We start from the raw sequence: 13,024 nt of genomic DNA, 5'->3' as shown, positions 1-13,024 counted from the left end.
AAAGTTTACAAGAAAAAAAAAAATTAAGCTTGCATGTCATCTTTGAGATTCTCAAACCTGGCATTTACAGGCAGGGAGGGATCACACATTCCAGAGCAAAAGTTACTTGAATAAAGGGTACCCTGCACAAGGTACCTATACAGCTCGGTGCACTTTTATATTTCTAACAGCATTCACAGCTATTTAACCTAGACAACCACCACTCAATAGAGCAATAATACAGCTCTAAAAATGTCTGGCTCCTGATGTTGTGCAGAGAGATCACCATTAACTAATAGAAAACAAAGGCTTTTTTTAACCTCTGGAAATACTATTGGGCAACGGCAAGACAAACCCGTGGCTTACCCATCCAAATTAGAGGTCCAGGGCTGACTGGAAAGAGAAGAGGAAACACGCAGTGTGTACCAGGATGGCAAAAAAAAAAAAGAAAGAATCCAAGATTAAGGGATCCATCATTCCCTCATCACACTGGTAGAGCTGTCAAATGTCAGCTACAGAAAAAAGAAATAGTAAGAGAAAAGACGAGAGAAATAGCTCCCTCCAGAAAAACTATCTTTTTCATATATGCTCACGATAGAGCCCTTTGTTTCTCTCTAGTGGCTGGCCAAGGCTTGCTTCAATTGCAGTTACCGCTAGTGGATAGCAGGAACTTAAGCTCAGCTCAACAGCCCTGGGGGCCAAACCTTTGACTCTTCTTGCAGCACTGTAAAACAGTGCCAGCCTGGCACAAAATGCTACAATGGGAAATTCTGCCTCTTCCGAGTCAGTTTTCCCAGCCACGGTGCACACCAGTGGACGCCAGTACAGCCCTGCCGCCCAGATGATCACAACCACTCGGAACGGTTCACCAGTTTGCCAAAACCCCTACGTGAACAGACCCAAGCTCAAGATGCTTACTTCTTCATACCCACACTGAACATAAATTCAGCCAGAAAGAGCAAAGTCTACAAGAAATCAAATGGAGGGTCTGTAAATACAAAAAGCACTTGAGCATGGCAACAGGTCTTTCAAAAAAGAAAAAAACAAACAAAACAAAAAACCACCAAACCAAAAAACCCCAAAGAATCAGAGATTGCTTGGGTGGACATAACTAATTTCCTAGAACTCATTCTAGCAGCACCATACAGAAAATTACAGATCATTTCTCCTGGGAGAATTATATTCCATTTGTGCCATGACACACAAGTACAACGACTTCTTCAAACACTCAAACTCCTACATGAGAAGAGTTCCCTGCAGCATTCCACTTCTGCACCAGGCAAGTTCACTTGCCACTAGCTGGGAAAGCTATTCTTGGCTAGTACGCACAAATTGTACAAGCCTTAAGCCCTCTTAGAAACATACATAACCTCTAGACTTCACTGTCGCCAGAACAACCTACAAACATAAATCAGTGCAGTCGTGTCCAAGGCTGCAGATAACACTGCTGCCACTAACGGTTTTGCCAAGGTCTGGCTCTCTTGCCCCTAACCAGGGTCCTGCCCACATCAGCAAAACTGATAATCCCCCCACCACAGCCAGACTGCTTTTGGTAACAGGAAAAGTACAAAGCAGTGTTTATTGCTGCAGTTACTTGGAGAAAAAGCGGGAACAGGGGACAACAGCAAAGTAGTTTCCCTGCAAACAGTTAGCAATAGCTAGCTGTAGATCTTGATGGGGAAGCAGAGTGTCCTATGAGTTTGGAAGTGAGGCTGTCAATTTATTAAAACAAAAATATCAATGAGAAGCAACACATTCGGGAAGGGTCACCCCAATATTTCTCCACCAACAGCCGCTGCGGACTGTAGGATGGCATCAGATCTTAGTAAAATACTCCCCAGAGCTCAGCGACAAAACCTCACTAACACTAGTTCTGCCCACAGCTAGTATGTACGAGTGTTTCAAGACTGTTGCATTCAGAGAGAACTTCATTACACTGCTGAAGTTTAAGGCTTTACAAATTTTATACAGAGAGACAAGTGATTAGCCTATTTTTTCCTGGCATATTTAACTCTATCAGGAGAGGTAAAGATATCTAGATGGGGCATACAACCAAATTCTGCAGCCATTGCACAACATCACAGGCAATCCCTTCCCCATTATTTCAAACAGCAATAAACAGTACAAAAAGCACAAACTGCAGCTGTCACAACTCAAATCAACATGAACTTCTAAGATCTCCACGCACATAAAATTTTGGACATGAAGACCTGCGTTCATCAACAGAAAAACAGCGAACTGTAATACCTAGAACAACACGGGGAAAAGCGAGCAAGGCAAACTGGCTCTGTAAATCATTCACCCGTGTTCACACTCCAGTACTCTTTTGGTGACGCTGCCTTGGTTTGCCTTGCATGCTGTTACAGGTTTTCTACTTTAAAATTACTTGCACTCATACAAGCAACATATTAATGTACACTTTGATGCAGAGGTTCCCTGAAATTTGGGCAAATGTTCTTGTATGTCTTTCAAGGAGCCAAAGCACTCATTTGGAAGCTTGAAACAACAATTTGCATTCAAAAAACTGGCTGCCAGAATGAGTTTTTAAACTCATTTTCTAATTTTTCTGTAAGTCATTCCTAGTAAAACTGCTTCTCTCACTCTTCTCACTCATAAACAGGTTTTTATCTAAAATGCTGAAGAAATGGATCCAAACCAACTAGAACTGGTGCACAAGCTACAAAGCAAAATATAGTAAAAAATCAGCAAAAAAAATTTAAAATTGTATCACAATTCAAACCCAACACATCTTTATTCCTCATATGCTGATGTGGAAACTAATTTTTGCCAAGCCTATAAGACAACCATAGGAGCCAGTAAGCAGAAAAAACAACAAAAAAAAGAAGATAAAAACCCCCAACCTCTTCTGTATATTATTACTACTACATATGCTTCTTACAGTTCACAAATCAAACGTATGATAAAAATATCCTGAACATCGATGTATGTAAATAAATGTACAATGGTTTAAACACCAATTGTGAGTCGTCAAACAAATTTATCACATTTTCAAAGTGATGTAATACATCCTACCATTTTATGTCGAGACACTTCACGGAAGTTACTATTTTATCCCTGCTTTACTGATGGAGGACTAGACACCAATTATCTCCAGCCATCTCCGACTGTTTATATAGGATGTTGCAGCACCAGGACTACAAAAATTAATTTTACAGCTCAAGAATTAAATACTTTTTAAAAAATAAAAATACAAAATGAAGAACACAATTACCAACTGAATAGACAAAAGGACTATGAAAATTCAATGCAGGATAACCAGCACCCTGTGAAGCAGAAGAGCTTCCAAAGGAAGCTGTCAAGTTAAAATAATATTTAAACAGTTGACAAAACATAATATTGAACTTACAAGTAGGTTTTTAAAGTCTTTCACAGCTTTCTATCGTTGTACAAATTATGACAGGAGTTTAACACTGAAGCATATATAAGAGAGTAAACATCGTGTGAAAGGTCTCTATCGCTGGTGACAGGTTGTCTTTGGGCATCTATCTATCAGGTCGCTTAATTTATACAAGATGTTAAGCAACTGTAAATGCGATCCTATTGAACTTACTATTCAAAGTGTTTCTGTAGGGTGTTTTATACTATTAGTATTTCAGCTATCACAGGTAAGCTGTAAGGTCTGGGCTGTCTAGGCAAGGATGCTGTAGTACTGCAGCACTTGGAGAAGTTTAAGATTAAGTAGCCCTTCCAGCTCCACATACTATAACTACGTACCTGTTCAATAAAGAATGAGGAAAATTCTTACGGGCAGAATGATAAGATTTCAGTGAAATATTACAGAGCAAGAGTAAAGCTTCAGAAAATGCATTTATGTGAGGCTCAGGCATTTACATATGAAAAGGATGCAGTTCTCAAACTTCTACCTTATTATGTTGCTTCCAATAACAGTTGAGCAATTATAAAGCAGCTGAAGATGTCTGTGAGGATGAGACTGAACTCACATAAAACAGATCTCAAAGACTAACGTCTACAACCTACAAAACACAAAAACTCATCCATGAAATTCAGGCTTCCATCCACGAGGTCCTCACATACATGCATACCACCCCAATAAAAAAATTAAAGCTACGTACTCTAATAGAAATAAGAGATACCCCATTTATCTGAGGGGCTCTAATTCCATTGCAAGGGATGCATGATAATAATCTATGAAAAAACAGAAATACATCGCTCATGCTGTGCCATCAACACAAGAACTGAAGACTTGCATTATAGCTTACCTTAATCTTCAGCACTAGCTGAGCCCTAAATCACAGGAAGATGAAGGATGTATCAGGGAGGCATCACTCTGGGATTGTCTACTCCTTCACCTGGAGTTACTACAAAACCAGCGTACTGCAGACAGCAGCCGAAGCAAGTCCTGGGCCACATCCCAGCTTCAAAAAGCCATTTAAGAGAGTCCTTACACTGAAGTCGATATCCATCAAGAAGAGACTGCAGTCAGTACCTCGGGCGACACACGGCAACGGCCTGACCCAGCACAACAATTTTATGCCTTCCAAGTCTTCCTCTTTTTAATTTACAATACTTTAGCTGCTACCAGTGAGTCTGAATATATGAACAAGGGCATAAAACATTTTTGTTGCAACCAATCAGCATGAAAGACTTATAAATTCTGTGATTATGAAAATCAAACGCACATTTTTTTAATACCAAAAAAAAAAATTCTCCTCTCATAAAATTTGTTGTAACTATGGAAAAAGTTAACCCTAATATAACACCTTTAGAAATGGCCAGCTTTCCAAGAGCTTGTCACCTAAGGGAAAATTTTCTCAGGTCCTTTCAATTCTGTTAAGAAAACAGGAAGCAAATTTCAGTAAGCCATTTCAATAGAGTAAAATAGAGATAAAGATCTCCATTAAACTTGGCAACAAAGAGAGAGTCCAAAAAACATCAGTTTGAGCAGTCACTTGCCACCAGTCTATGACCACAATGCTCACTGGAAAATGGCCCATCATCCACCATTGACCAGGTAGGTATGAGCACATAGGCAGCACATGTGAAGCCAAAAAGAAAGCACTGATGATACCTGTACCTCGTTTAGGAAATTAAAAACATAAACAAGAGAAAGGGCCAATTAAGACCCCAAATGTTGAGGATTACTGACAAGTTATTTGACAAAATGACAAAACTGTTAAGGGTTAGGGAAGAGAAAGCAGTTCCAGCAATGTAGGAAACACTATCACTCTCGTTAATCAGAGTGACATGGAACAGGAGTTACATCTATTTTCAATCTTGACCAAGATCCTTGAAACAAAGATTTCTCCAGTTAAGATGCAGTTTTAAATTTAGAAAGCCGGCATCTCACTTTGTCCCATGGGCTTTAAGAGGGGCTGAGGAAGTAACGTACAACCATCACCAGTACTTAGCCAAATAAGACCTGGTAGAAAAGTGCTGCCAAAGACTAACTTCCAACGATTTTCAACACGAGGGCAAGGAGAATCCCCAACGAGTCATGCTTAAAGTGTTACAAGATAACAGTCAGTGCCAACCGTGTGTCTGACAAGTATCTCTTAGCAGCAATGAGGGAATGGAAAAAAATAATTTAAATCCTGTTAGTGTTAATACAAATTTTGTTTTGCTGTAGTAACAAAATCATCACTACCATGAATTAAATCAAATTAAAAATCATTTCATCTTGGTATTGTCACGTATCCTTCATTCTTTTAGTTTATTCCCCAACCCTTCCTTCTAATTTTTTTTTTTAAGACACTAAAACTTTATTACCTTAGCTGCTCCAAGCTCTAGTAATATTGCTGTGGATGTGCTATCATACAGGTTTACCAGGTGTCTTAACTTCTTCCACGAGTAATACTCAATCCAGTTTTACCAACCATGAGTACATTTGCTTATGCTGCAAAAAGACTGTAAGACTTTCCAGTGTACACACAACAAGCCAAGGAGAATGAGAATTATGCCTCTCAGAAGTAAAATATTTTACAATGGAATAATTATTAATCAATAAGAAAATAAAAGACATCACAACCACACACTAAAACACAACAGCACTGCTCGTGAAGAAAGCAGCTGTACTGAACTATTCTGAATTTTTATTTTCCAACAGCTATCTGGAAAAATAATCTACACCTAAAAATCTCAGCACTTATCCCCTCTAAAAAAAAAAAAAAAACAAAAAACAAAAAACCAAACTAAAAACCAAAACAGTACTACACCACGTCTATAAAATCCCTGCAAATAGGTCTAGAAGGGCTGGAAAGAAAAAGTAGCATTCACAAAAGCAGTGAGTCATCAGAACTGCCAACACATACTTTGGTTACCTTGAAATAGTCCTCATCCCACTGCTCTGCCATATACTTTGCAATGTGCCAGAAACTAAAATCAGGAGGAGGTACTTGCATTAATTTCTTGACTGAGGCAGTCAAGGCCCTCTTTACCACAAAGAAGCTTGGACACTAGTATCAAAGAGCCTTAGCATGTTAGCATCAGATTAAGATTAACTGTTCTTGTTGCTAAATATCTTTGAAAATCCTGGACTTCATTTGCACCCTTGAGTGGAAAAAGCAAGGAGACAAGCAGAAGAGATTTTACGAAGTATTTCACACTTGGTGATAATGTCCCAAGTCTGAAAATCAAACATTTCACATAATTCATTTTTGTAATAGTGACAGCTAGCATTTCACACATTGAGAAAAAGGCCTCTTTCAAAGTAATAAATCATTTAACAACATTAGAAACCTATTTTCTATGCCATAGAAAATGATGCTAGTATTTTGTGATGAAATCTACAAATAAACACCCATTTGTTCATTTTGTGTTTGTTCTGAAGTAACATTCCCAAAAGCTCAGAAACACACGTGAAAAAGACAGAAAGAGCAGAAAGCCGGACACACAACTCTCCACAGCTACTACAAACTGGGCCATTAGTGTCAGATCACTGAGCAAAATTTTCAAGGCAAGTTCAACATCAGTGATTCCTTTTCCATAAATTTACCTCCCTGATGCAGATCACCGCAGACTCAGTGATGCCACAGCACTAGCTTGTCCCAGTGGGTAGAAAAAACTGTTTTGGGGCCAGGGGAGAGCAAGACCCTCTCCTTTCCCGCTCCAACCCAAACAGCTGGTTCTCATATTTATCTAGGTGTAGAATCAAGCAGCACCCTTACAGTCGCATATTTCTGGTCTAAATTAGTCACAGCAGGTGGACTTAATGTCCTGGTAAAAATCTCAAGGACTCAGCTTATTTAACAGTAGTATAAAACATCAAGTATTTCATGAACTGCAATCAACCTGTTGGCCCAAAGCAAGCAAACACAGTAGCAGCCATCCAAGATCATGTAGGAAGTCAGCCAGGTTCAGAATAAGACTCAACTAAGATCCAAATGTTTTGAAGCTGCCCGAGGTGACCACTAAGCCCATTGCTACATTCTGTATTCCCAAACTATATGAGCTGCAAAACTAAAATCACATCTTTTTATGCCACCAAGTAGCCACTGTTGAACTAGGAAGCACTGCATGCTTGCGGCACACCAACACAGCGGTGGGAAAACTGCCTTAGTGTGCACACTTAGAGCAACATTTCCATGTGAATTGGCCAAAAAGAGCTTACGGACACGTAGCTGGGACTCCGTATGGATGACTGTTCTCACCCTTCGGTCCTTTCTTCTCCAGCACCTTCAGGGAGTGTTTGTTGGCGGCATTTTAGGCAGCCTCTGGGCTGTCACACTGATGTGACCTGCCCATAGCAGGAGAGGGAGATCCTTTCCATGACCTCCTAAATTCCAAAGAGGCCCTTTTCAGCAAGCACCTGGAATTGGGCCAGAAATTGCTTTTCCTCGATTCTGATATCCTGAATCCTGGCAAAAAGGTCAAAAATGTTTAATTCCTTGTCCTATGAATTCCTGATTGGTCAAACAGTTTAAAACAGAAGAAAAAGTTGAAAGACTCTTACGTTTCTTCTCCTTTTACCTTTTAAGTAATGTTTCAGAATTTAAAAAGTTGCTCACTTTAAAACATTAACAAAACTTATTAATTTTTTTTTTTTTTTTACACCCTAAAGCAGATAATACACAAGCTGAAGCATACTTTCAATTCAGCCCCTTCCAATGAGCTATTTCCACAAGAAACTGCCCAGCCAGCTTCTGTCTGACCTCTGGATAAGTGAAGCCCAAATGCCCAGAAGACCCCTTTAAAAGAGGGTGGCCTTTTGCAGTAGCCAGGCTTAGGGGAAAGGTATTTTCATTTTCATTCCTCCAGGTTCTCACTTTATCGGAGACCTTTTCAAGAGGAAAGGGCTTAAACATTCAAAGGTGATTTTAAAAAGCATCTTCCAGAAACAGCCTTTTATCCCTCTTGTCCAAGAGATACCTTTGTTAGTTAAAGCAGTTCTAGAATGATTGTAAATGAAGAACAAATACAACTTAGAGTAGAAAGTATTACATTTGTTTCCAAAATAAACCCCACGTTATTGGACAAATTTCTAATTTCACTCATTAAAGAAGCTATGGGAAAGCCTACATATGCTGACAGTTACAAATCCCTGTGGGTACACACTGAGTCAAACATCCAGCACCTAAACAGGAAGCAGAAAACTTAAGAAAAAAAAAAGTAGAAGTTGAATTGGAAAGACTTTTTAGTGTATTTCCATCCCTTAATATACCTGCCAGCTGCCCTCATTCTGGTTCACCATGTGTTAAATCCTCTTCTTAACACAGTACACCACTTTTAAAATCACACTCACTGTTGCCCTAACATGTTGGTTCCTTCCTACAGCTGCTTTTCTTTGAAATGAAACTACAGAATTAAAAAGAATTAAACTTCTCTTATCAAAATAACTCCTTTAAAGATAGGAAACAATTTTTGCTAATTGGCAGAGAGAACAGCCCTGACCAAAGATTCAAATATAGTACAGTTGTTGGCAACAGGTAACTACATACCTTCCAGGAAAACATCCAGTATTTCAGTAACAAACTCATGTTGTTGAATCATACAACTTTGGGCAAACTTGTCATTGCCAGAGCTACACCAACACCAGTGCTGGGCTTAGATCTTTTGGGAAACGACAACCTAACTATTATACAAAGTACCCGATACTTTCTAGGAATCTTAAAAATATTCTATTTCCCTAGTAAGGTGTGTTCATTAACACAATACTAAGCACCAGTACATCATTAGCAGCTGAAGTGAAGATTTTTAAAAGCACTTTGAGATTTCTGAACAAAGGTTACATACATCAATTTGAGAATTTCAAAATCTACTTGTCTTGCCTGGAAAAAAAAAAGTCTCACCAATTTCCGAAGTATTTCAATATACCATAACCTCAGCCTTTCAAAAGCATAAGGAATTCCTTTTGTGAATTCACAGATAGGGTGTCCAATCACTCAAAATTTATCTAAACAGCAAAAACGAAACTCCTGTCAATTTTAAGGCATGTTCCTAACATTTACATCTCTGCTTGCCTGCCAAGTCAGACATTTTCAAAGCCTGATTAATCCCTGTTTCCCAGCTGGGAAAATAGAAAGGAGCTAAGAAAATAGAAAGAATGATCGACTTAAAAAATTGGCAAGTCAGATACAGAATTGGGACCAAAACCAGTGTTTCCAGCTCTCGGTGACAGACACTGTCCACTACATCAGTCAAAATACAAGCACTAAAGCATGTATTTTCCAATTAAAATAAGGCCCAACTTTAGGTAAAATCATGCTCTGAGATCTCACAAACCTTGAGTGGTGAAGTAAGGCTTGAATATAAATGGTGAGCTCAATCTACACCTCAATCTGGGCCCCAGTTAGGTTGGTCACTAGGAGATATTGCATTCTCACCTAAAAACATCCCCTACCCTCTTACCACCTGCATTTAAATGCAAATAAGAGCTTTCTAAAAATCTTACAAGATAGCAACCTCAAGACACCCTAATTCCAAACAGCAAAGCACAATAAGAATCCTCAGGCCTTCAGAGAACACTGTTTCCTTGCTAAAAGACATTAGTCACATCATCCTGCCTTCAAAACTCGTGGCCTTGCCTAAGGGTTTCTTGCCCTTTGCCACAAGGCAAGCACCCTGGACTCCTTTCCTCTTCCCTGCCTACTGTCCCCCTGCACAAGCAGGGCTGCCCTCACACCACATCAAAGTCCAGAGCTGCCCCTCTCGCTCGCACAAGCACGTGCACTGCTTGCCCTACAGCTTCACTATGCCAGAAGGCTGGAGAATACACTGATTTTTGTCTAACAAAGTCCTGCAAATACTGAAAGCTCGCAGGAGATGCAGTCTCCTCCATGGTGCTCCCCCAGCCAAATTGACCTTGCCGAGGGGCAGAATCAATACAGCACCGGCCAAGCGCTGCATTAAGAGGACTGTATCATTTCTGAGAGTCAACCTGGTAGCTCAGCCTGGCACCCAAGCTCTTGGAGCGATTAGTTATCTTTAGCAGCGCTGTACGTCACAGGGCAGGTGGTAACCTCAGCGTTTGCAATGTTAAACTTAACTGAAAAGGTACATACAGTTACTGTTACTACCACAGCAGGTACAGAAATCTCTCCAAGATGACATTGTACAATTACAAAGCTCTCTCAAAGTTTTGGGCCAGACAGTCAAATCTGATTTAGATTTAGGAAGGAGGTGCCTCCTTGGAAAAATAAAAATTGAGCTTGCTGCAGCCCTTCTGAACCTCTCTCCTAGTCCAAGAGAGTGCCTCTGCTTTGACAAGAACAGAGCAGAACTGATTGCAGCAACTACGTTTCTAAAAAAAGAAGGGAAACCTCCAAAACCACCTTCTTTTGGCAAATCAGTTGCCTTTTCTCAACTGCCAGCAGAAATACAATTCATTAGGACGCATGCTAATACATGGTGCCTGGCTGCTGAAGACCTCTCTTTCCCCTTGATCTCCTCATCACCGTGCCCCCACTACCTTCTCCTCCTGGATGCTTTGGTGAGACAACCCACTTTCAAAGCTTTCTGCCTGCGTCCCAGTTTCTGACCCCAGGATTTGCATCTCTGCTGGTGTTATCACTGGGCCCGGCCATCTAGAACAGCATCTCTGTAACTAGGGATTGTTTTCAGAACAAATAGCTTTTTCTTTGTTGTGGCTGCCACACAGACATCTCAATAAATGTGCGTGTTGTAAGAAACAAGAATATACTGACACAAAACGCGCAGGGAAGCTCTCAGTGCCTCAGAAACCTCTTAATGCAGAAAATAGATAAAAGGTAAAAGGAAAAAAAAAAAAAAAAAAAAAAACACCAAACCCAAGACTGATGCAAGAACTCTGAAGCAGAAGTATCTCTTATTAATAAAACACATAGACCTAGATTCAGATCCCTACGGCTTTTCATACCATCACAAGAACAAAATCTGCAGCATCAATACCCTTAACACTTACTCTAAAGTTATTTAGAAACCAAAGGTGCTTGAATAATTTTCCCTTTTAAACATAAGTTAAAGGCTGACTTAAACAACACAAGCACGCATGAGTTTTTAAAAGGATACATATTAAAATAAGCACAAGATTAGACCTGCCATACGTGGTCAAAGCATTCACCCATCCACTCCAGCATCCATCCCAGAGAGGGAACACAAGCAGGTGCCTCCGGAAAGAAACTCCCCCAATTACTTGTACTGTAACTCAGTACAAGTTTCATCCCAGTAAATCAGCCTCTGACAAGCTGCCACACAGCAGATCAGAGAGCACACGCCTCGGATGTGCCGAAACACATTGCACCATGTTAAAAAGCGCAAGATATATAGACAGAGGCACTATTCCCCATTTAAAGCCCAACATTTTTGTTTTAACAACTATGTCTGCACAAAGCCAAGTCAAATTCCACATACAACTTAGACAACACAGAAGATCTGAGTTACTCTTTCTCAATCATTTTTGTTCTGGCCTCAAGAATCGAAATATCCAACCAGTGAACTTCAGAGTAAGGCTTTTCCTCCCTCCAAAACATTACTCGGTGATTTTTTTTTTTAAAGTGCTCCTCTTATCTGAAAGATTCTGCTCAAAAACTCGTAACACAAAGGCTTTGCATTTTTACGTTTCTACACTGCTTCTATTTCAGTCTATTAGCCTGTAATAATGAAATGACTAATTCATTAGTTCTCTGGTAACATAAAACTGGAACAGCTCATTCGGTTACACACGGATATTTCTTAATCTGCCTCCACAGTATCTCTGTGAGTTAAATTACCTCTGTCTCCTAAATGAAGAAACTGAATCATGAAGTAGCTAGTCCCTGTTTTTTTAGGGACATACCACTCCACGGTTCACATTGTGAGGACACTCCAACACTGCAAAGCAGATCCTAGAGTTTCACAAGAGCGGGCCCACTTTTCGAAGTATAGAAAAAAAACAAGAAAAAAAAAAGACAAAACCAGAGAAAGACAGAAATAAGAAGGTAAAAAACCCCACAATACGCCATGTTTGAATCACACCTAACATTGCTATTATTGCAAGACCTCCAAAATAATGATTATTAAAATGCTGCAATATCTGGACTGTCTTCACTCACTGTAAGGCAGCATGTTTATTTTGGCTACAGGCAAAGTGCAACCTTGCTCCTTGAAAGCCAGCTGATGAACTCTCTGCTCCCAAACAAACCTTTGGGCAGTTGCTGACACATACCAGGCCAAAACCAACTTTATTCTCCCTGCTCCCCAAACAGCTTACCATTAAACAACTAAACCATCCTGCATGGCTTTGACAGAATAACTACAAAAAGCAGTAACAAAAATAAAGCAGAAAACGCAGGGAGGAGAAAAAACAAGCACGTTGAGGTGCACAAAGATCAAATTTTTAACTGGCACGGAAAGACGAGGGCTAATGGCAATCCAGGTGTCACAGCAGCTGCAAAGACAACCGATGCATTTAACAACCTGCCGCAATACCTGCATCGCCTACACTCGCTGCATGGGACGGGGAGGGCTCAGCCCGCCAGTTCTGTATTTGAACAGATTTTTTCCGTAAGGATTTATAACAGCAATATCCACACCGATCTCTTCCCCCCCGAGATTAATGAGGTTTTCACCAAGTTCCCAAGGATTAAGAGACCCCCAGGGCAGCGATGTCCCC

The sequence above is a fragment of the Pygoscelis adeliae genome, unplaced genomic scaffold (assembly GCF_000699105.1).
Source record: "Pygoscelis adeliae isolate BGI_AS28 unplaced genomic scaffold, ASM69910v1 Scaffold554, whole genome shotgun sequence".
In the NCBI taxonomy this organism is placed as follows: domain Eukaryota; kingdom Metazoa; phylum Chordata; class Aves; order Sphenisciformes; family Spheniscidae; genus Pygoscelis; species Pygoscelis adeliae.
This window is presented reverse-complemented; position numbering follows the sequence as displayed.